Source organism: Panulirus ornatus, chromosome 62 (genome assembly GCF_036320965.1).
Source record: "Panulirus ornatus isolate Po-2019 chromosome 62, ASM3632096v1, whole genome shotgun sequence".
In the NCBI taxonomy this organism is placed as follows: Eukaryota; Metazoa; Arthropoda; class Malacostraca; order Decapoda; family Palinuridae; genus Panulirus; species Panulirus ornatus.
In genome coordinates this window covers 2,618,920-2,641,398 of record NC_092285.1, presented here as the reverse complement: position 1 = coordinate 2,641,398, position 22,479 = coordinate 2,618,920, and the positions used below count along the sequence as shown (strand labels likewise).

General features: G+C 39.7%; 1 long non-coding RNA gene across 1 annotated transcript in view; it reads left to right on the top strand.

Moving 5' to 3' along the window:
* The first annotated feature begins 16,361 nt into the window (after window positions 1–16,361).
* LOC139745691 (uncharacterized) overlaps window positions 16,362–22,479 on the top strand; it is a 47,898-nt gene continuing 41,780 nt past the window's right edge. The window contains exon 1 of the long non-coding RNA XR_011711917.1: window positions 16,362–16,748. This is a non-coding gene — a long non-coding RNA (uncharacterized lncRNA). The remainder of the gene's footprint in view (window positions 16,749–22,479) is intronic.

Genomic DNA, 22,479 nt, shown 5'->3' with positions numbered 1-22,479 from the left:
GGAAGAGAGGAAAGTGATTGGTTCTCAGTGAATGTAGGTTTGCGGCAGGGGTGTGTGATGTCTCCATGGTTGTTTAATTTGTTTATGGATGGGGTTGTTAGGGAGGTAAATGCAAGAGTCCTGGAAAGAGGGGCAAGTATGAGTGGGAAGTGAGTCAGTTGTTGTTCGCTGATGATACAGCGCTGGTGGCTGATTCATGTGAGAAACTGCAGAAGCTGGTGACTGAGTTTGGTAAAGTGTGTGAAGAAGAAAGTTAAGAGTAAATGTGAATAAGAGCAAGGTTATTAGGTACAGAAGGGTTGAGGGTCAAGTCAATTGGGAGGTAAGTTTGAATGGAGAAAAACTGGAGGAAGTGAAGTGTTTTAGATATCTGGGAGTGGATCTGTCAGCGGATGGAACCATGGAAGCGGAAGTGGATCATAGGGTGGGGGAGGGGGCGAAAATTTTGGGAGCCTTGAAAAATGTGTGGAAGTCGAGAACATTATCTCGGAAAGCAAAAATGGGTATGTTTGAAGGAATAGTGGTTCCAACAATGTTGTATGGTTGCGAGGCGTGGGCTATGGATAGAGTTGTGCGCAGGAGGATGGATGTGCTGGAAATGAGATGTTTGAGGACAATGTGTGGTGTGAGGTGGTTTGATCGAGTAAGTAACGTAAGGGTAAGAGAGATGTGTGGAAATAAAAAGAGCGTGGTTGAGAGAGCAGAAGAGGGTGTTTTGAAATGGTTTGGTCACATGGAGAGAATGAGTGAGGAAAGATTGACCAAGAGGATATATGTGTCGGAGGTGGAGGGAACGAGGAGAAGAGGGAGACCAAATTGGAGGTGGAAAGATGGAGTGAAAAAGATTTTGTGTGATCGGGGCCTGAACATGCAGGAGGGTGTAAGGAGGGCAAGGAATAGAGTGAATTGGAGCGATGTGGTATACAGGGGTTGACGTGCTGTCAGTGGAGTGAATCAAGGCATGTGAGGCGTCTGGGGTGGACCATGGAAAGCTGTGTAGGTATGTATACACGTGTGTGGACATGTGTATGTACATGTGTATGGGGGGGGGGGTTGGGCCATTTCTTTCGTCTGTTTCCTTGCGCTACCTCGCAGACGCGGGAGACAGCGACAAAGTATAAAAAAAAAAAAAAAAAAAAAAAAAAATATATGGTTGTTTAATTTGTTTATGGATGGGGTTGTTAGGGAGGTGAATGCAAGAGTTTTGGAAAGAGGGGCAAGGATGAAGTCTGTTGGGGATGAGAAACTGCAGAAGCTGGTGACTGAGTTTGGTAAAGTGTGTGAAAGAAGAAAGTTAAGAGTAAATGTGAATAAGAGCAAGGTTATTAGATACAGTAGGGTTGAGGGTCAAGTCAATTGGGAGGTAAGTTTGAATGGAGAAAAACTGGAGGAAGTGAAGTGTTTTAGATATCTGGGAGTGGATCTGGCAGCGGATGGAAACATGGAAGCAGAAGTGGATCATAGGGTGGGGGAGGGGGCGAAAATTCTGGGAGCCTTGAAGAATGTGTGGAAGTCAAGAACATTATCTCGGAAAGCAAAAATGGGTATGTTTGAAGGAATAGTGGTTCCAACAATGTTGTATGGTTGCGAGGCGTGGACTATGGATAGAGTTGTGCGTAGGAGGATGGATGTGCTGGAAATGAGATGTTTGAGGACAATGTGTGGTGTGAGGTGGTTTGATCGAGTAAGTAACGTACGGGTAAGAGAGATGTGTGGAAATAAAAAGAGCGTGGTTGAGAGAGCAGAAGAGGGTGTTTTGAAATGGTTTGGTCACATGGAGAGAATGAGTGAGGAAAGATTGACCAAGAGGATATATGTGTCGGAGTTGGAGGGAACGAGGAGAAGAGGAAGACCAAATTGGAGGTGGAAAGATGGAGTGAAAAAGATTTTGTGTGATCGGGGCCTGAACATGCAGGAGGGTGAAAGGAGGGCAAGGAATAGAGTGAATTGGAGCGATGTGGTATACCGGGGTTGACGTGCTGTCAGTGGATTGAATCAAGGCATGTGAAGCGTCTGGTGTAAACCATGGAAAGCTGTGTAGGTATATATATTTACGTGTGTGGACGTATGTATATACATGTGTATGGGGGTGGGTTGGGCCATTTCTTTCGTCTGTTTCCTTGCGCTACCTCGCAAACGCGGGAGACAGCGGCAAAAAAAAAAAAAATATATATATATATATGATGTATAAACAGAGAGGATATATGCATCAGAGGTGGAGGGAACAAGAAGTGGGAGACCAAATTGGAGGAGGAAGGATGGAGTGAAAAAGATTTTGTAGATATTGGGGCTTGAACATACAAGAGGGTGAGAGGTCTGCAGGGAATAGAGTGAATTGGAATGATGTGGTATACCAGGGCCGATGTGCTGTCAATGGATTGAACCAAGGCATGTGAAATGTCTTGGGTAAACCATAGAAAGGTTTGTGGTGCCTGGATGTGGGTAGGGAGCTGTGGTTTCAGTACATTACACATGTCAGCCATACACTGATTGTCTACAAATGTGGCCTTTTTTATGTTTTCTTGGCACTACCTCACTGATGCAGGGGGTAGCAATGTTGTTTCCTGTGGGGTGGGATGGATGAAGGTAAGCAAGTATGGAAATGTACTTGCGTATATATGTGTATGTATATGTTGTATGTATATGTACGTGTATTTGCATTTATGTACATATATGCGTATAAGAATGGATGATCTTATACACAGAGACACACACTTATGAACATGTACATATTTATACTTGCTTGCCTTCATCCAGTCTCAGCTTCGACCCAGAGGAAACAGCATGGCAACCCCCTGCTTCAGCGAGGTAGCTCCAGGTAACATAGAAAGACCACATCTGTCATATGTAACGAATTGACCACAGCTTCCGATCCATGTCCAGGACCCATGGTTTACCCCAGACGTTTCACATGCCCAGGTTCAGTCCACACATGCTCAGCATTTCCCACCTGAGCAAGGTAGCATCAAGAACAGATGACAGAACCTTGTTGGGAAAAATCCTCACTTTGCTCTGTGTTCTGTTCTTTTTTTTTTTTTTAAATGTAATACAGGAAGGGAGAAATCCCAGCCACTCACTCCCGCCCCTCTTAGTCATTTCCTATGACAAGCAGGGAATACATGGGCAATATCCTTTCTCCTCTATCCCCAATGGAATGAATGAGGGTATGTGAAATATTTGGGTTGAACAATGGAAAATTCTGTGGGACCTAGATGCGGATATGGAGCTATAGTTTCAGTGCATTACACTTGACAGCCCTTGTATGGATGTAAGGGGATGTGGCTTTTCTTCGTCTGTTTCCTAGCACTACCTCGATGACACAGGGGATGACAATTGGGTGTGGAGAGAAGAGAATGTACTTATCTTTTTTTTTATATATATTCTTTTGTGATGTTTCTTGTGGGAGAGAATGGCATTGGGAATGGATGAGAGTGTGCAAGTATGAATGTGTACGTGTGTATATATTTATTTATTTTATCTATCATACTTGATTGCCATTTCCTGCATCAGCAAGGTAGTGCCAGGAGACATGAAGAAAGATCCATCCATTTATATACACATGTATATACATACACGTGCACAAGTTTGGGTTGTGTTTTCATTTGATAAGTTCATACATATATGGCAATGAAGGGGACAATGACACAACATACATTAAACTTAGTAGAAATCCTCTAGTAGCAGTGAATTCTCACTTTAATGAAGAAGTGAAGTTGTTGAAAGATAATGATTCTCTTATCAAAAGATTTTCATCATTGTCCCCTTCATTGCCATATATGTATGGACTTCATCAAAACACACAAGCCAAACTTTCCAGAAAGACCTATAGTGAGTTCAGTGGGCTCCATCACATATAATTATTAAAATGATTAGTTTCTTTATGAAGCTCACCAGTGGGTATCACATTCTCATATCATGAACAATGTAGATTTAGTTAAGCCTAATGATATCCATGTTGATTTTGATTTCAAACTGGTAAGTTTTGATGTTTCATCCTTGTTCACAGAAGTTTCAGTTGATAGCCTCTTAGAATATTTGGTTGACGTTTTGGATAATATTGCTTTACCTGTTTAACATTCTGTCTATTGAATTGATAAAATTGTGTATAAAAGATGGTATATTTCAATTTAATGGAGAATATTATGCTCAGAAGTTTGGTATGGTGATGGGTAACCCTCTATCACCAGTATTCATTAATCTATACATGGAATTCTTTGAAACAAAATTACTAAGGGATATCTTACCCAACAAGGCAGTTTGCATTAGACATGTAGGTGATGTTTTTTGTGTTTGGCCAACAAACAAGAATTTACAAACATTTCTCCCTTAATAATTTAGTACCTTCTATCAACTTTACTGTAGAAGTGGAAAATAATTGTATGTTACGATTTTTAGATAGCATGATCCCTAGGGAGAGAAACATGTTTAAGTTTAGCATATACAGAAAACCCACCAGTGTTTGTTCATATTTTCATTATTACTCAGCTAAACATCAGTCCAGTTGTTCCCTAGGGCATTACATATATGCAGTCTGGAATTGATTGATGATGAGTTTGAGAAGATATATTCTATTGGATCCAAGTTAAAGTATCCTAGATCTTTCATTGATAAATCCCTTAAGTTTGCAAGAAATCATATTATAGAGTTAAACCCCGTGATACCAAGAATATTTTAGTAATCCCATTTAGGGATAATCTTACATTACTTCCCAGGCTGCTTATATCCTTTAAGGTAAATGTAGCCTTCTACAATAATAATACTATAAAGAATATCTTAATCAAAAACTCACTAGAAAATTCTGCGGGCTGTGTTTGTAATGTTATATGGTGTGGATTTTAACATTAGACTTAAGCAACATGAATGTAGTATAAAGATAGGACAAGAATCAAATGCTTTATTTAATCATGCTAATAATTATGACTACTGTATCGACAGGAGTAGTACCAATTATGTTATCAAATCTAACTCCTTTACTACAAGAAATATTGAAAATTCCATTATTAGATACACAAAGAAATGTAACATTAATATTAGTGAAGGTCTATATGGATTGGATACCTTTATTGCAGCCAAAATTTATAAACAGTTTTTTCTTGTCCACATAATTAAAATTTTATGTCAGGCATGTTGCAAGACCCGAACTCACCAACCCGAACATCACCATCCGGTAACGCATCTTTACCAATGGTGTCTTAGCTACATCTCTTCCTTGTATACCAACTGACTGTTCTACATCTTCTATCTCATGCTTGTATCTCCCTTGATGATGTGATCATTACATGAAAGTGCACTTGCGAACTTATCATGTTTCATTTTCCTGTGGTTTTTTGCATATGTGTGTGATATCCCCATGGTTGTTTAATTTGTATGCAAGAGTTTTGGAGAGGGGCGAGCATGAAGTCTGTTGGGGATGAGAAGGACTGGGAAGTGATTCAGTTGTTGTGCACTGATGATACAGCTCTGGTGGCTGATTCGAGTGAAAAACTGCAGAAGTTGGTGACCGAGTTTGGGATAATCTGTTAAAGGAAAAAGATTAAAGTAAATGTGAATAAGAGCAAGGTTATTTGGTTTAGTTGGGTTGAGGGACAAGTAAAGTGGGATGTAAGTTTGAATGGAGAAAAATTGGATGAAGTGAAGTGTTTTAAGATATCTGGGAGTGGACTTAGCAGTGAATGGAACCATGGAAGTGGAAGTGAGTCTTTGGGTGAGGGAGGGGGCAAAGGGTCTGGGAGTAATGAAGAATGTGTGGAAAGAGAGAAAATGATTGCGGAGAGCAAAAATGGGTATGTCTGAGGGAATAGTAGTTCCTTCAATGTTATGTAGTTGCAAGATAAGTGTGTATGGAGGAGGGTGGATGTGCTGGAAATGTTTGAGGACAATACGTGGTGTGAAGTAGTTTGATAGAAAGTAATGAAAGGGTAAAAGAAATGTGTGGAAATAGAAAGAGTGTGGTTGAGAGCACAGAATAGGGTGTGTTGAAATGGTTTGGACACGTGGAGAGAATGAGTGAGGAAAGATTGTCAAAGAGGACAAGTTTGTCTAAGGGGGAGGGAACAAGGAGAAGCAGGAGACCAAATTGGAGGTGGAAGGATGGAGCAAAAAAGATTTTGAGTGATTGGGGCCTGAACACACAGGAGGGTGAGAGGCATGCAAGGAATAGAGTGAACTGGAAAGATGTGGTATTCCATGGTCGACAAGCTGTCAGTGGACTGAACCAAGACATGTGAAACATATGGGATAAACCTTAGAAAGTCTATGGGGCCTGATGTGGATAGGGAGCTGTGGTTTCAGTGCATTGCACATAACAGCAAGAGACTGAGTGTGAACAAATGTGGCCTTTTTTGTCTGTTTTGTGGACGCTACTTCGCTGAAGCAGGGGATAGTGATGCTGTTTCCTGTGGGGTGGGTTAGCACCATAAGTGGATGAAGGCAAGCAAATATGAATATGTACATGTTCATATATGTATATGTCTGTATGTATATGTTTTGTACATGTATATGTATGTATATGTTTGTGTATGGACGTTTATGTATATATATGTACATGAGTGGATGGGCCATTCTTTGTCTGTTTCCTGGCACTACCTTGCTGATGCAGGAAGCAGCAATTGAGTATGATAATAAAAAATATATATAAAATGATCTTGAATGTCTACAACTAAAATGGACAAATTAATGGACTGGGTTCATAGTTAGTGAGTGAATATTACATATCAGCAGCAGAAATGAAAAGGCAAGCTACAGTATGAATGAACTAATGAACTGTAAATAGTAAAGATGATTTTCTCCAGATTTAGTTTCAAAGGCCCTACCTATGAATCTAAGAATTTTGTCCAGTCTTTTTGCAGTTTCTGTGTACTACTGACAAGGCTTTAGGTCACCAGAGATTATTATGCACGAGTCTTTTTCGTCATTTGCCTTTTGGAGTTCAACAGAATCCATACTGTAGCAGCGAATGGAACCACGGAAGCGGAAGTGAGTCACAGGGTGGGAAGGGGGAGAGGTTCTGGAAGCGGTGAAGAATTTGTGGAAGGAGAGAACGTTATATCGGAGAGTAAAAATGGGTATGCTTGAAGGGATAGTCGTTCCAAAAAATACTATATGGTTGCAAGGCATGAGCTTCAGATAGAGTTGTACAAACAAGGGTGGATATGTTGAAAATGAAATGTTTCAGGACAATATGTGGTGTGAGGTGGTTTGAACGAGTAAATATTGAAAGGGTAAGAGAGAGGTGTGGAAATGAAAAGAGTGTGGTTGAGAGAGCAGAAGAGTGTGTTGAATTGGTTTGGACATACGGAGAGACTGAGTGAGGAAAGATTGACAAAGAGGATTTATGTGTTAGAGGTGGAGGGAACAAGAAGTGGGAGACCAAATTAGAGGTGGAAGGATGGAGTGAAAAAGATTTTGAGCAATTGGGGCCTGAACTTACAGGAGGGTGAGAGGCTTGCAAGGAATAGAGTGAATTGGAATGATAAGGTAGTGCCAGGAAAAGACAGAAAGGCCACATTCATTCACACTCACTCTCTAACTGTCATGTGTAGTGTACCAAAACCACAGTTCCCTTTCCACATCCAGGCCCACAGATCTTTCCATGGTTACCCCAGACACTTCACATTCCCTGGTTCAATCCATTGACAGCACGTCGACCCCGGTATACCAAATTGTTCCAATTCTAACTATTCCTTGCACTCCTTTCACCCTCCTGTATCTTCAGGCCACGATCACTCAAAAATTTTTTCACTCCTTCCTTCCTTCCACCTCCAGTTTGGTCTCCTGCTTCTCCTTCCCTCCACCTCTGACACATCCTGTAATGGCCTTTGGTGCCGCCAGAGGGGATTTGAATTAAACCTTCAATTTCCCTCTTTATATTTGGATGCCTCCATGCCACTCTATTGGCCTTTTGCACCCCCAAAGGAGATTTAAAATAAACTTTCAATTTGTCATTGTTGGAGAGGGTGGTGTGATGGTGTTGATAGGCTGTTGGAGAGGGTAGCATGATTGTGTGGATGGGCTGGTCCAAACCAATTCAACACACCCTCTTCTGCTCTCTCAACCACACTTTTTATTACCATACATCTCTCTTACCCTTACATTACTTACTCTATCAAGCCACCTCACACCACATATTGTCCTCAAACATTTCATTTCCAACACATCCACCCTCCTCTGCACAACCCTATCTATAGCCCATGCCTCACAACCATATAAAATTGTTGGAACCACTATTCCTTCAAACATATCCATTTTTGCTCTCTGAGATAACCTTCTCGCCTTCCACACATTCTTCAGCACCCCCAGAACCTTCACCCCCTCCCCACCCTGTGACTTGCTTCCTCTTCATTGGTTCCTTCAACTTCTAAATCCTCTCCCAGATATCTAAAACACTTCACTTCCTTCAGTTTTTGTCCATTCAAATTTACCTCCCAGTTAACTTGTCCCTCCATCCTAATGAATCTAATAACCTTGGTCTTATTCACATTTACTTTCAACTTTTTCCTCTCACACACTTTACCAAACTCAGTCACAAACCTCTGCAGTTTCTCACCAAATCAGCTACCAGTGCTGTATCATCAGCGAACAACAACGGACTCACTTCCCAAGCCCTCTCATCAACAACAGACTGCATACCTGCCATACCTCCAGTACTCATGCATTCACCTCCCTAACCACCCCATCCATAAATAAAAGCCATGGATACATCACACACCCTTGCCGTAAACCAACATTCACTGGGAACCAATCACTTTCCTCTCTTCCTACTTGTACACATGCCTTACATCCTTGGTAAAAACTTTTCACTGCTTCTAGCAACTTACCTCCCTCACCATTTACTCTTAAAACCTTCCACAAAGCATCTCTATCAACCCTATCATATGCCTTCTCCAGATCCATAAATGCTACATACAAATCCGTCTGTCTTTCTAAGTATTTCTCACATACATTCTTCAAAGGAAACACCTGATCAATACATCCTCTACCACTTCTAAAATCTCGCTGCTCTTCCCCAATCTGATGCTCCGAACATGCCTTTACTCTCTCAGTCAGTACCTTCCCATATAATATCCCAGGAATACTCAACAAACTTATACCTCTGTAATTTGACACTCACCCTTTATCCCCTTTGCCTTTGTACAATGGCACTATGCATGCATTCTGCCAATCCTCAGGCACTTCACCATAATCCATGCATACATTGAATATCCTCACCAACTAATCAACAACAAAGTCACCTTTTTTTTTTGGATAAATTTCAATGCATTACCATCCAAACCTGCCTCTTTGCTGGCTTTCATCACCCACAAAGCTTTCGCTACCTCTTCTCTGTTCACCAAACTATTCTCCCTGACCCTCTCACTTCGCACACCACCCTGACCAAAACAACCTATATCTGCCACTCTATCATCGAACACATTCAACAGACCTTCAAAAAACTCACTCCATCTCCTTCTCACTTCATCACTACTTGTTATTACCTCCCCATTTGTCCCCTTCACCAACGTTCCAACTTGTTCTCTTGTCGTATGCATGTTACTTGCCTTACCTTACTTTTTATGCTCTGTAAAATTTTATGATACTCTCTTACGCCCAACTCTCATTTGCCTTCTTTTTCATCTCTTGCACCTTTCTCTTGACTTCCTGTATACATCTCCCACTCATTTACACTACTCCCCTGCAAAAATCATCCAAATGCATCTCTCTTCTCTTTTACTAACAACTTTACTTCTTCATCTTACCACTCCTACCCTTTCTAATCTACCCACCTCCCACCTTTCTCATGCCACAAGCATCTTTTGCACAAGCCATCACTGCTTCCATAAATACATCCCATTCCTCCCCCACTCCCTTCACATCATATATATATATATATATATATATATTTCTTTCATACTCTTCCCCACTTCCCGCATCAGCGAGGTAGCATCAAGAACTGAGGACTGGGCCTTTGATGGAATTTCCTCACCTGGCCCCCTTCTCTGTTCCTTCTTTTGGAAAATTAAAAAAGAAATGAGAGGGGAGGATTTCCAGCCCCCCACTCCCTTCCCCTTTAGTCGCCTTCTACGACATGCAGGGAATACATGGGAAGTATTCTTTCTCCCGTATCCCCAGGGATGTTAATGTACTGAGAGGTGCAACTGGAGGGATGTCTGATCATTATCTTGTGGAGGTGAAGGTGAAGATTTGTAGAGGTTTTCAGAAAAGAAGAGAGAATGTTGGGGTGAAGAGAGTGGTGAGAGTAAGTGAGCTTGGGAAGGAGACTTGTGTGAGGAAGTACCAAGAGAGACTGAATACAGAATTGAAAAAGGTAAGAACAAAGGACGTAAGGGGAGTGGGAGAGGAATGGGATGTATTTAGGGAAGCAGTGATGGCTCGCGCAAAAGATGCTTGTGGCATGAGAAGCGTGGGAGGTGGGCAGATTAGAAAGGGTAGTGAGTGGTGGGATGAAGAAGTAAGATTATTAGTGAAAGAGAAGAGAGAGGCATTTGGACGATCTTTGCAGGGAAATAATGCAAATGAGTTGGAGAAGCATAAAAGAAAGAGGCAGGAGGTCAAGAGAAAGGTGCAAGAGGTGAAAAAGAGTGCAAATGAGAGTTGGGGTGAGAGAGTATCATTAAATTTTAGGGAGAATAAAGAGATGTTATGGAAGGAGGTAAATAAAGTGCGTAAGACAAGGGAGCAAATGGGAACTTCAGTGAAGGGGGCTAATGGGGAGGTGATAACAAGTAGTGGTGATGTGAGAAGGAGATGGATTGAGTATTTTGAAGGTTTGTTTAATGTGTTTGATATCAAGATAGAGTGGCAGATATAGGGTGTTTTGGTCGAGGTTGTGTGCAAAGTGAGAGGGTTAGGGAAAATGATTTGGTAAACAGAGAAGAGGTAGTAAAAGCTTTGCGGAAGATGAAAGCCGGCAAGGCAGTGGGTTTGGATGGTATTGCAGTGGAATTTATTGGAAAAGGGTGTGACTGTATTGATGACTGGTTGGTAAGTTTATCTAATGTATGTATGATTCATGGTGAGGTGCCTGAGGATTGGCGGAATGCTTGCATAGTGCCATTGTACAAAGGCAAAGGGGATAAGAGTGAGTGTTCAAATTACAGAGGTATAAGTTTGTTGAGTATTCCTGGGAAGTTATATGGGAGGGTATTGATTGAGAGGGTGAAGGAATGTACAGAGCATCAGATTAGGGAAGAGCAGTGTGGTTTCAGAAGTAGTAGAGGATGTGTGGATCAGGTGTTTGCTTTGAAGAATGTATGTGAGAAATACTTTGAAAAGCAAATGGATTTGTATGTAGCATTTGTGGATCTGGAGAAGGCATATGATAAGAGTTGATAGAGATGCTCTGTGGAAGGTATTAAGAATATATGGTGTGGAAGGCAAGTTGTTAGAAGCAGTGAAAAGTTTTTATCGAGGATGTAAGGCATGTGTACGTGTAGGAAGAGAGGAAAGTGTTTGGTTCTCAGTGAATGTAGGTTTGTGGCAGGGGTGTGTGATGTCTCCATGGTTGTTTAATTTGTTTATGGATGGGGTTGTTAGGGAGGTGAATGCAAGAGTTTTGGAAAGAGGGGCAAGTATGCAGTCTGTTGTGGATGAGAGAGCTTGGGAAGTGAGTCAGTTGTTATTCGCTGATGATACAGTGCTGGTGGCTGATTCATGTGAGAATCTGCAGAAGCTGGTGACTGAGTTTGGTAAAGTGTGTGAAAGAAGAAAGTTAAGAGTAAATGTGAATAAGAGTCAAGGTTATTAGGTACAGTAGGGTTGAGGGTCAAGTCAATTGGGAGGTAAGTTTGAATGGAGAAAAACTGGAGGAAGTAAAGTGTTTTAGATATCTGGGAGTGGATCTGGCAGCGGATGGAACCATGGAAGCGGAAGTGAATCATAGGGTGGGGAAGGGCGTGAAAATTCTGGGAGCCTTGAAGAATGTGTGGAAGTCGAGAACGTTATCTTGGAAAGCAAAAATGGGTATGTTTGAAGGAATAGTAGTTCCATCAATGTTGTATGGTTGCAAGGCGTGGGCTATGGATAGAGTTGTGCGCAGGAGGGTGGATGTGCTGGAAATGAGATGTTTGAGGACAATATGTGGTGTGAGGTGGTTTGATCGAGTATGTGACGTAAGGGTAAGAGAGATGTGTGGAAATAAAAAGAGCGTGGTTGAGAGAGCAGAAGAGGGTGTTTTGAAATGGTTTGGTCACATGGAGAGAATGAGTGAGGAAAGATTGACTAAGAGGATATATGTGTCGGAGGTGGAGGGAACGAGGAGAAGTGGGAGACCAAACTGGAGGTGGAAAGATGGAGTGAAAAAGATTTTGAGTGATCAGGGCCTGAACATGCAGGAAGGTGAAAGGCGGGCAAGGAATAGAGTGAATTGGATCGATGTGATTTACCGGGGTCGATGTGCTGTCAATGGATTGAATCAGGGCATGTGAAGCGTCTGGGGTAAACCAGGGAAAGTTCTGTGGGGCCTGGATGTGGAAAGGGAGCTGTGGTTTCGGGCATTATTACATGACAGCTAGAGACTGAGTGTGAACGAATTGGGCCTTTGTTGTCTTTTCCTAGTGCTACCTCGCACACATGAGGGGGGAGGGGGATGTTATTCCATGTGTTGCGAGGTGGCGATGGGAATAAATAAAAGCAGACTATGAATTATGTACATGTGTATATATGTATATGTCTGTGTGTATATATATGTGTACATTGAGATGTATAGGTATGTATATTTGCATGTGTGGACCATTAATCATAATTTTTAATTTACAACCTGTCAACCAATTTCCTTTCTACCGAAGTACAACCCTATTAGTGTGACTTAGTTTTTGCTAGTAACCTTTGATGCAGAACTTATCAAATACTTTTTGAAAACCAGTTAGTTATCAATGCTTTACTTTCATCATGCATGTTGAGTGTATCATTACAGAAATGAAGTAGATTTTTCAGACATGACTGATTTCATCAAAACCAATGCTAGGAATTGGTAGTCATCTAAATGGTTTACAGCTCTGTCTCAGTGGTGGTATCTGTAAGTTTTCCATATACAGACATAAGCTAAGTAGACGATAATTCCAGACAGTGGCTTATTACCTCTTGAAAATTGGTGTTACATTAACGAACTTCTCTCATCTGGAACCTTGCCCATAGCAAGTGACTTGTTGAAAAGGATGGTCAGGCTTAGGTATCTAATTTTTCCACTTTTTATTTTCCTTGGATTAAACTTATCAGGGTGGTAGAGGATGTTTAGAACTTGCTTCATAATGGTGAAATTTTTATATTTACTATGTAGTGTACATAATAGAGTATTCATGAACAAATGCTTGTAAAAAATCAGTGCTTGACCAAAAGCATTATAAAAACATGAAAAATAGCATCACAAATTTATTACCTTAAATATATAGATACTAACAATAGCATACACCTCAGCAAGCTACTTTTTGTAATTATTTTTTTTAAAGATATTGTGATAGAGTAATGGCTTATGAACAAATGCATTAAAAAGTCATGTTTGATTACTATTATAAACTTGGTACAACTTGTACATCAACTGAGGGACTAGGCATGTGTTGTTGTGCTGTGCCTCGTGCCATCTTATGGGGTAAGGCACATGAATTGTGTTATACACTATCAATCTTTCTATGTGTCTGATGCCCATTCCCTCCAGGAACTACCTCATTGGGATGGCCACAGCAAGATAGTATCCATACTGGTGAAATTCAAGTGCTTCTTAACCTTAAGTGCCTCACCCTTAATAGGCTAATAGCAGAGGGCAATTCTAGTGCAGTGGTTCCAGAGGCTCCTACCTATGGTTCCTTTCAACTTCTACTATCTTATGTGTTTACCAAATGTTCCAACCAATTGTTTCCAACTAATATTCCTGCCTATTACTTTTACATAATGTTTCTACCTAATGCTTGTGCCTAATGTTCCTACCTCCAGCGTTTTATCTGTTGCTCCTACTATTTTGCCAAAAGGCAGAGCTAGCACATAATGCTCACCACAGGAATATCTAGAGTTAAAAAGAAGGAGTTGAGTGTTAAGTGTGACAAGGAGAGATTGTATGTTTGTGGACAGAATGCAGGCAGTCCATGTGTGGTTGAGGCAGAAAGAAGAGACATTTACCTGGGTAATAGAACAATTTAACCCCCCCACTGAAGTTCTGGCTGACTACACAGCCATCACTTTCCCTCCCAATACCCAGGTGGGTGATATCGGTAAGATACCTCCCGGGTTGGTGGCTGCCGATCATGAATGAACTTTTTTCACTCTTACATATATATATATAAAATGTCACATATATATTTTTTTTTACTTGGCGCACATGTTTGCAATGTATATATATTAAAAAAAATAAGTCGATCAGAAATGCAGCTTTTCTAACAACAGTGAATGGGTTATCACTTTGCTTCTGAAGTTTATAACTTCAAACTTAAAATTTGTCTTCATTATAAAGCCATAAAATTTTCCTGTTTTGAATTGTTTTTCAATACGTCTGTCAATGTTTGAGCACAAAACTTTATTTACACCTCACATTCCTTTACCAGTCTTCATAAGTGGACTGTAGTTTGAATTCGGGAGAATCTTTCCGAGTACTGTGCACCCTTTTGTCGCAGCACATGGGGGTTGTCTTCACGGAGAAAATGCATATATGGCGAAGCTGTGCATGTTGAACCTAACAGTAAGTGAGAACATTTTGGATGCATTCTCAGCTTCTCCAAAGGCATCTCTTTTGTCATCTCAACCATGGAAAACATGTACTCCATTTCATAAAAATTGTGTTACACTTTGAGCCTTTGCACATGATTTACTGATCTTTCAGGGACATCTTTTCTGAATTTTCTGTCTTTCAATTGCCATCTCCCTCTTCCAGGATAACACACTTGCCCTATTCCCAGCATTTTGTGAGCATGGCCCCAGCTGCAGCATTTTTTTTTGTTTTGTTTTAATTCTTAATTGTACACATGTTCGATTCAGGGCGGTAGCAGACTAACCCTTGAACCGTTTTGACAATTTAGAATTTGCCTTCAGTGTGAACATTACCCCTGTGTGTTAATAGAAGGGGAGAAGATTAAGTTCTTAGTGAGGATGGGTTTTGCATCCAGGATATGTGATGTCACTTTGGTTGCTCCATCTGTTGGTGGACTGGGTATTGAGGGAGTTGAATATGAGGGTCTTAGAGCAAAAGGCAGGTCAGCAACATAATAGGAGTGGGAAGGTATGGCAGATGGATCATTTGTTGTTCATGTGTGAACGGATTCGGTGGAGGGGATTGGGAGTATGTGAGAAAAGAAAAAGTTGAGGCAATGTAAGCCAAAGTATGCTGATGCAGTGGAGCAGGGAAATAAGATAGAATGGTTTGAAAAATCATTTTGACTAGGGAAGACAGAGGAACTAAAGTGATTTTGATGCTTGTCAGAGGATGTAGCTGCAAAGGGAACCATAGGGGATAAAGTGATTCACAGGGTGGGGAAGGTGGCTAAAGTCCTGGATGTACTGAGTGTATGTGTGTGAGAGGAATGGCCAGTGGCTGTTAGGGCGAGAATGTTATTTTCAAAGGTATAGTAGTACCATCGGTGTTGCTTGTATGTGAGTCTTGGGAAGAGTATGGACATGATGAAAATTAAATGACTGAGGACTTATGGCATGAGGGGAATTGATTCTGTAAGGAATGACATGTAATTGAGAGGGACGTAGGAGTAGGTGCAATATGAATGAGAACTGACCAGTGTGTGCTGAAGTGGCTCGAACATACAGATAGGACGAGCGAAGAAAGGACTTGGTGTATGCATCGAAAGTGGAGGGAGGAATAGGGTATGTTAATTGGTAGATTATTATTTACGTTTGTAAAGTAGAGCAGGATTTTTTTTTTTTCTCTACGGCACCTGCAATTTTATTACTGTTGACACCAACATATCAAGATACAGCGAAAATCTATATTCTTATTTTCGTCAGAAGGTTATTCCCCAGTAAATCGAACAAGTAAAAAGACTGATTATTTAGCTTAGTATGCGCCAGATTAATGGCGAGCGGGTAAGTTGCCATAGATATAAAAAGTTATTTCTGGTTGACAAATTTATAAGGAGTATGATCGAGCTGATATAGATGATTTTTTTTTTTATAATATTCATAATATGTCAGGATCATTTACTTTGATAAGTTGTCCCAGTTAAATAAAAATGCGTCAGGCCTACGAGACGTAATTTGAATTACGCGGGACTACGTCATCAGTTTTCCTACGTGTCATTTGTGGTCTGGTTTTCTACCGAGAAATCTAGAGCTGTGATTGGCTAGTGATGTTAATATTACTCTGTCATCATGGGTGGATGGTGGAAGGTTATTGGCCTAGAAGCTAACGGGGGGCGTGACCCAACGACACTTGTTCCCCGATCAAAGACTGTAAATGTGTGGCGCGTTGAATTAGTGCTCAGAGTGATCTAGAAGTGCCTTAGTGAATAAATAAGAAAATTAACTGTAAAGAGACACTATGTAAGTGATGATACGGTGAAGATTAACTGTAAAGAGACACTATATAAGTGATGATATGGTGAAGATTAACTGTAAAGAGACACTATATAAGTGATGATATGGTGAAGATTAACTATAAAGAGACACTATATAAGTGATGATATGGTGAAGATTAACTATAAAGAGAGACTATATAAGTGATGATATGGTGAAATATAGAATCAGAAAGCAGTGTTATAGATAAATGACGTCACGTGGGGTTAATGACTGTGTTAGTGGTCGGCGTCGCTGCTTGTAAGGTACTCGTAAAATTTGGTTTTAAGACTTTTTTTATGTTTAGAAGAAAGTCCTTTTTAAATACATTTTAATGATAGTTAGAGATAGAAATGATACTTATGTTTAAGAAAAACAAGTATTTTTTTTTGGTTACATTGCTTGGAAAGTTGTAGTTTTCAAGTTATTGGAGAAAGGTGAAACAATGAAATTATATTGGATTATTGTTTGTTGTAGATAAAGGAAAGGTTTCACACACAATAGGGACATATGATATTTTGTATACTATAAATAGCAATTGCTAAAGAAAAGTATCCTCGAGGATCTATAAGTACTGAAAACTAAATTATTGTCGTCATTATTTGCAATGGGCAAATCCTCTTCTTCCTCCTCCTCCACCTTTCAGGGAATAGCCATATTGTATGGTCAACTTACTCACCAATCCTCTTTGAACTGTAATCTTACTGTGGAGTCGCCTTATACCACGTCTTCGTCTAAACATTCTAGGTCATGTCAGGTCATGTGTACTGTTATATTTCTCTGCTTGCCATTCCCAGAAATGATGTACGTCTTGCTTCAAAAGACTGTATTGATGGTGTTGATATTACTTGCTCTGGATGGTTGTTCCATTTCTCTATTGTTCTTTGTGTAAACGAATATTTCCTGACATCTTGACTTTGATTTATATACTTTTAAACTGGTGGTTGCCCTGCGGGTGGTGGTCATCACGGGCTTGTTATAAAACTGGTCATATTTTCATCCTATTTTCGGGTTTGTATCATGACCATCTAGATGACCTCTAGGTCATTTAGATGACCTTTAGGTCACTTAAGATGGCCAGTGTTGGAAGGTTTCATTTCTTGAGTTGTTGTACGTCTGAAAGTGTTGATGGCACCCGGCACTTGTTTGATTGCTCTTTTGGACATTTTCTGTAGTTTCGATGTATTTCTATAGTTGTGGACACCATACTTGGTTGGTATACTCAAGATGAAGTCTCACCAGTACTGTGTGTAGTAATTTAAAGGTTTTACAATGCATGTATTCCATTGTTTTTCATCGTACAGCCATAATTGAGTTGGCCTTGTTGATCTTACCTGTGTTGCTCAAAGTGATAGTTTGGTGTCGATAGCCAATCCATTATCCTTCTTCTGTTTGCACATACTCCATGGATGGTAAACTTGCCTTCACAATGGATAGCTTTCTGATCTACTTTTGATTTTCCAATTCTCATAACTTTCCATTTCTCTTGGTAGAAGCACAGAAGCTATTTTTTTTTTTTCGAACCATTTATATAGTGCTAGTGTCTCTGTAAATTGTCACCATCAGTTTGTTGAAATATACCTCTAAATGTTTGCGTAGTGCAAAAAAATCTAATTTTATAATGTCTTTTCAGCAAGAATAAGGTTGTGAATTTTCGTATTTGGACGTTGATATAAAGAAAATGAAAGATAAAGTATGAGGGAAGTGCTTAAATCACCAACATGTTATATTTTGACTTTCCCAAATCAAAAGATTTATATAATCTATACTTCAAAAGCATATCTAACCTTTGTTATGTACGTACGTATGTATTGCGATGATAATCCCAGTCATGTATGTATGTCACTGGTAGTGATTTTGACAGACGTTGATTCTCAATTTTCTTCAAAGAGGGAGTTTTGGGTTCCTAAAGTTCTTGGACTAAATGTTCTTTTGTTCTTGAAGGAAAACGGGACGTTTGGCCACTTTAGCTTACTAAGAGGATACAAAGAACGAGGAGAAGAGGGAGACCAAATTGGAGGTGGAAGGATGGAGTGAAAAAGATTTTGTGTGATCGGGGCCTGAACATGCAGGAGGGTGAGGGGAGGGCGGGGAATGGAGTGAATTGGATCGATGTGGTATACCGGGGTTGACGTGCTGTCAGTGGATTGAATCAAGGCATGTGAAGCGTCTGGGGTAAACCATGGAAAGTTGTGTAGGTATGTATATTTGCGTGTGTGGACGTATGTATATACATGTGTATGGGGGTGGGTTGGGCCATTTCTTTCGTCTGTTTCCTTGCGCTACCTCGCAAACGCGGGAGACAGCGACAAAGCAAAAAAAAAAAAAAAATATATATATATATATCTGTGTGTGTGTTTCCTTACTCTTTGCCATTTCCCGCGTTAGCGAGGTAGCGTTAAGAACAGATGAGTGAGCCTTTGAGCGAATATCCTCACTTGGCCCCCTTCTCTTCCTCTTTTGGAAAATTAAAAAACGAGAGGGGAGGATTTCCAGCCACCCCGCACCCTCCTCTTTTAGTCGCCTTCTACAACGTTTAGTTAACTTTTCATGTAACTAAGGAAGCGCAAAAATCAGTCGTGTATCTTAAAATATTTTCAAGTATGTTCTTAAACGTATCTATGAGACTTTTCAACCACCGAGATTGGTAAATTTCGCATCATTCAAGGTAAATGCAAGGAAAAATATATGTTTAGAGCCATAGTTAAAGGAATGAACCAACTTAGAAAAACAGATACGCTGTCAAATTGTTTGTTTTGATCACCATAACTGAAATGAACCTATTTGGTAATTTAATGGGGGAGTTAGTGAGACAATTAAGCATTATGGAGGAGTGTGGAGGTTTGGGAGGCCTAGGATAACCTTAGATAAGTGTGAAGGTTTGGGAGGCCTAGGATAACCTTAGATATTGTGGAGGTTTGGGAGGCCTAGGATAACCTTAGATAAGTGTGGAGGTTTGGGAGGCCTAGGATAACCTTAGATAATTGTGGAGGTTTGGGAGGCCTAGGATAACCTTAGATAAGTGTGGAGGTTTGGGAGTTCCAGGGGAGGAACCCAGCTGGTAATTGTCAATGGTGGATGGTCGAAATGACAGAAATACCTTATGAATGCAGATTCAACTCATACCAATGGACTTACTGTATTTCAAACATTTGAAATAGAATGAGGATAGATCATATATCACTACTCCAAGTGACCTAAAGTAAGTTGACAACAAATTGGTTCTGGTATCCCTAAATATTAAGTCTTACCAACAATAAACCTACAGTTTATTGGTCAGATACAGTGCTTTTCTGTATGACTTTTTTATTATTATTTTATATCTTGATTTCCATCCTAATGGTACAGTCCTTATCCCACTGTAGCGATAGCTGATACAGTCCTTATCCCACTGTAGCGATAGCTGATACATTCCTTATCCCACTGTAGCGATAGCTGATACAGTCCTTATCCCACTGTAGCGATAGTTGATACAGTCCTTATCCCACTGTAGCGATAGCTGGTACAGTCCTTATCCCACTGTAGCGATAGTTGATACAGTTCTTATCCCACTGTAGCGATAGCTGATACAGTCCTTATCCCACTGTAGCGATAGCTGATACAGTTCTTATCCCACTGTAGCGATAGCTGATACAGTCATCCCACTGTAGCGATAGCTGATTCAGTCCTTATCCCAACTGTAGCGATAGCTGATACAGTCCTTATCCCACTGTAGCGATAGCTGATACATTCCTTATCCCACTGTAGCGATAGCTGATACATTCCTTATCCCACTGTAGCGATAGCTAATACAATCCTTATCCCACTGTAGCGATAGCTAATACAGTCCTTATCCCACTGTAGCGATAGCCACAGCACCGTGTCATGAATTTCGGCAAGTAATCCACAGATATATAAAAAGATTAATTAGTTTACTACCTTATTACAAGTATATATTTTATCGATTTTTGGGCAATATATTTTTATATTTCGTTGTTTAGCGTGACGTCATTCTTAGATTTCTCAACGAAATCCCCCGAAATCGAAGTGGATTGGTTTGTAAACTTGGTCTTCAACTTTCCAGGTGTATTTTACCAATCCCACTGCAATCCTTTTGGGATTTAGATGTTCCTCATTGTGTTGGGAGATCCAATTTCTGCTGCAGTGTTCTTAGGTTTGAAGTAGATCATAAATCATAAAACTTAGATTTGAAATAGATCATAAATCATAAAACTTAGGTTTGAAGTAGATCATAAATCATAAAACTTGGATTTGAAGTAGATCATAAATCATAAAACTTAGATTTGAAATAGATCATAAATCATAAAACTTAGGTTTGAAGTAGATTATAAATCATAAAACTTAGATTTGAAATAGATCATAAATCATAAAACTTAGGTTTGAAGTAGATCATAAATCATAAAAGTTAGGTTTGAGGTAGATCATAAATCATAAAACTTAGGTTTGAAGTAGATCATAAATCATAAAACTTAGGTATGAAGTAGATCCTAAATCATTGAACTTAGGTTTGAAGTAGATCATAAATCATAAAACTTGGATTTGAAGTAGATCATAAATCATAAAACTTAAGTTTGAAGTAGATCATAAATCATAAAACTTGGATTTGAAGTAGATCATAAATCATAAAACTTAGGTTTGAAGTAGATCATAAATCATAAAACTTGGATTTGAAGTAGATCATAAATCATAAAACTTCGCCTAAGAGCAATAATTTGTGTATCTAAATATGAATTTCTATAGACGAATGGGTCTACTACAGTATTACTGTGGCATGTGATTCTTACTGACATCTCTGCCCAACTCATATATATTAGGCGATATAATGTATAGTATATCGCCTAATATATACTGACACATCTACCCCAAAGTTTACAGCCATTGCTTCATATACTTTGGTATACTTTGGTATTGGTCTGTGTGTTTATTTCTCTCTTTTCATGGACTGATCTCGTCTTGTGTGGATCAAGGCCCTTCCTTGTTAGTCCTACATCATTGAGTAATGATAAAGTTATGATTTGTTCAACTACAGTTCATACATTGACACACAACTACAGTTCATACACTGACATACACAACTACAGTTCATACATTGACATACACAACTACAGTTCATACATTGACATACACAACTACAGTTCATACATTGACATACACAACTACAGTTCATACACTGATATACACAACTACAGTTCATACACTGACATACACAGCTACAGTTCATACACTGACATACACAACTACAGTTCATACACTGACATACACCACTACAGTTCATACATGACATACACAACTACAGTTCATACATGATATACACAACTACAGTTCATACATGACATACACAACTACAGTTCATACATGACATACACAACTACAGTTCATACCTCACATACACAACTACAGTCCATACACTGACATACACAGCTACAGTTCATACATTGACATAAACAACTACAGTTCATACATGACATGCACAACTACAGTTCATACATGACATACACAACTACAGTTCATACATGACATACACAACTACAGTTCATACATGATATACACAACTACAGTTCATACATGACATACACAACTACAGTTCATACATCACATACACAACTACAGTTCATACATGACATGCACAACTACAGTTCATACATGACATACACAACTACAGTTCATACATCACATACACAACTACAGTTCATACATGACATGCACAACTACAGTTCATACATGACATACACAACTACAGTTCATACATGATATACACAACTACAATTCATACATGACATACACAACTACAGTTCATACATGACATACACAACTACAGTTTATACACTGATATACAGGTACACCTCCAATAAGTTGGCTAGGATTAAATGACTGTTTTCACTGTTAATGTACTGCTCCGGCCCTTCTGTAGATAGTTAATGATATGAAACTGTTAGAGGTAATGATCGTAAATGTATGAAAATAAGGAAGAATTATCAGGCGTGAGTGCAGATGTAT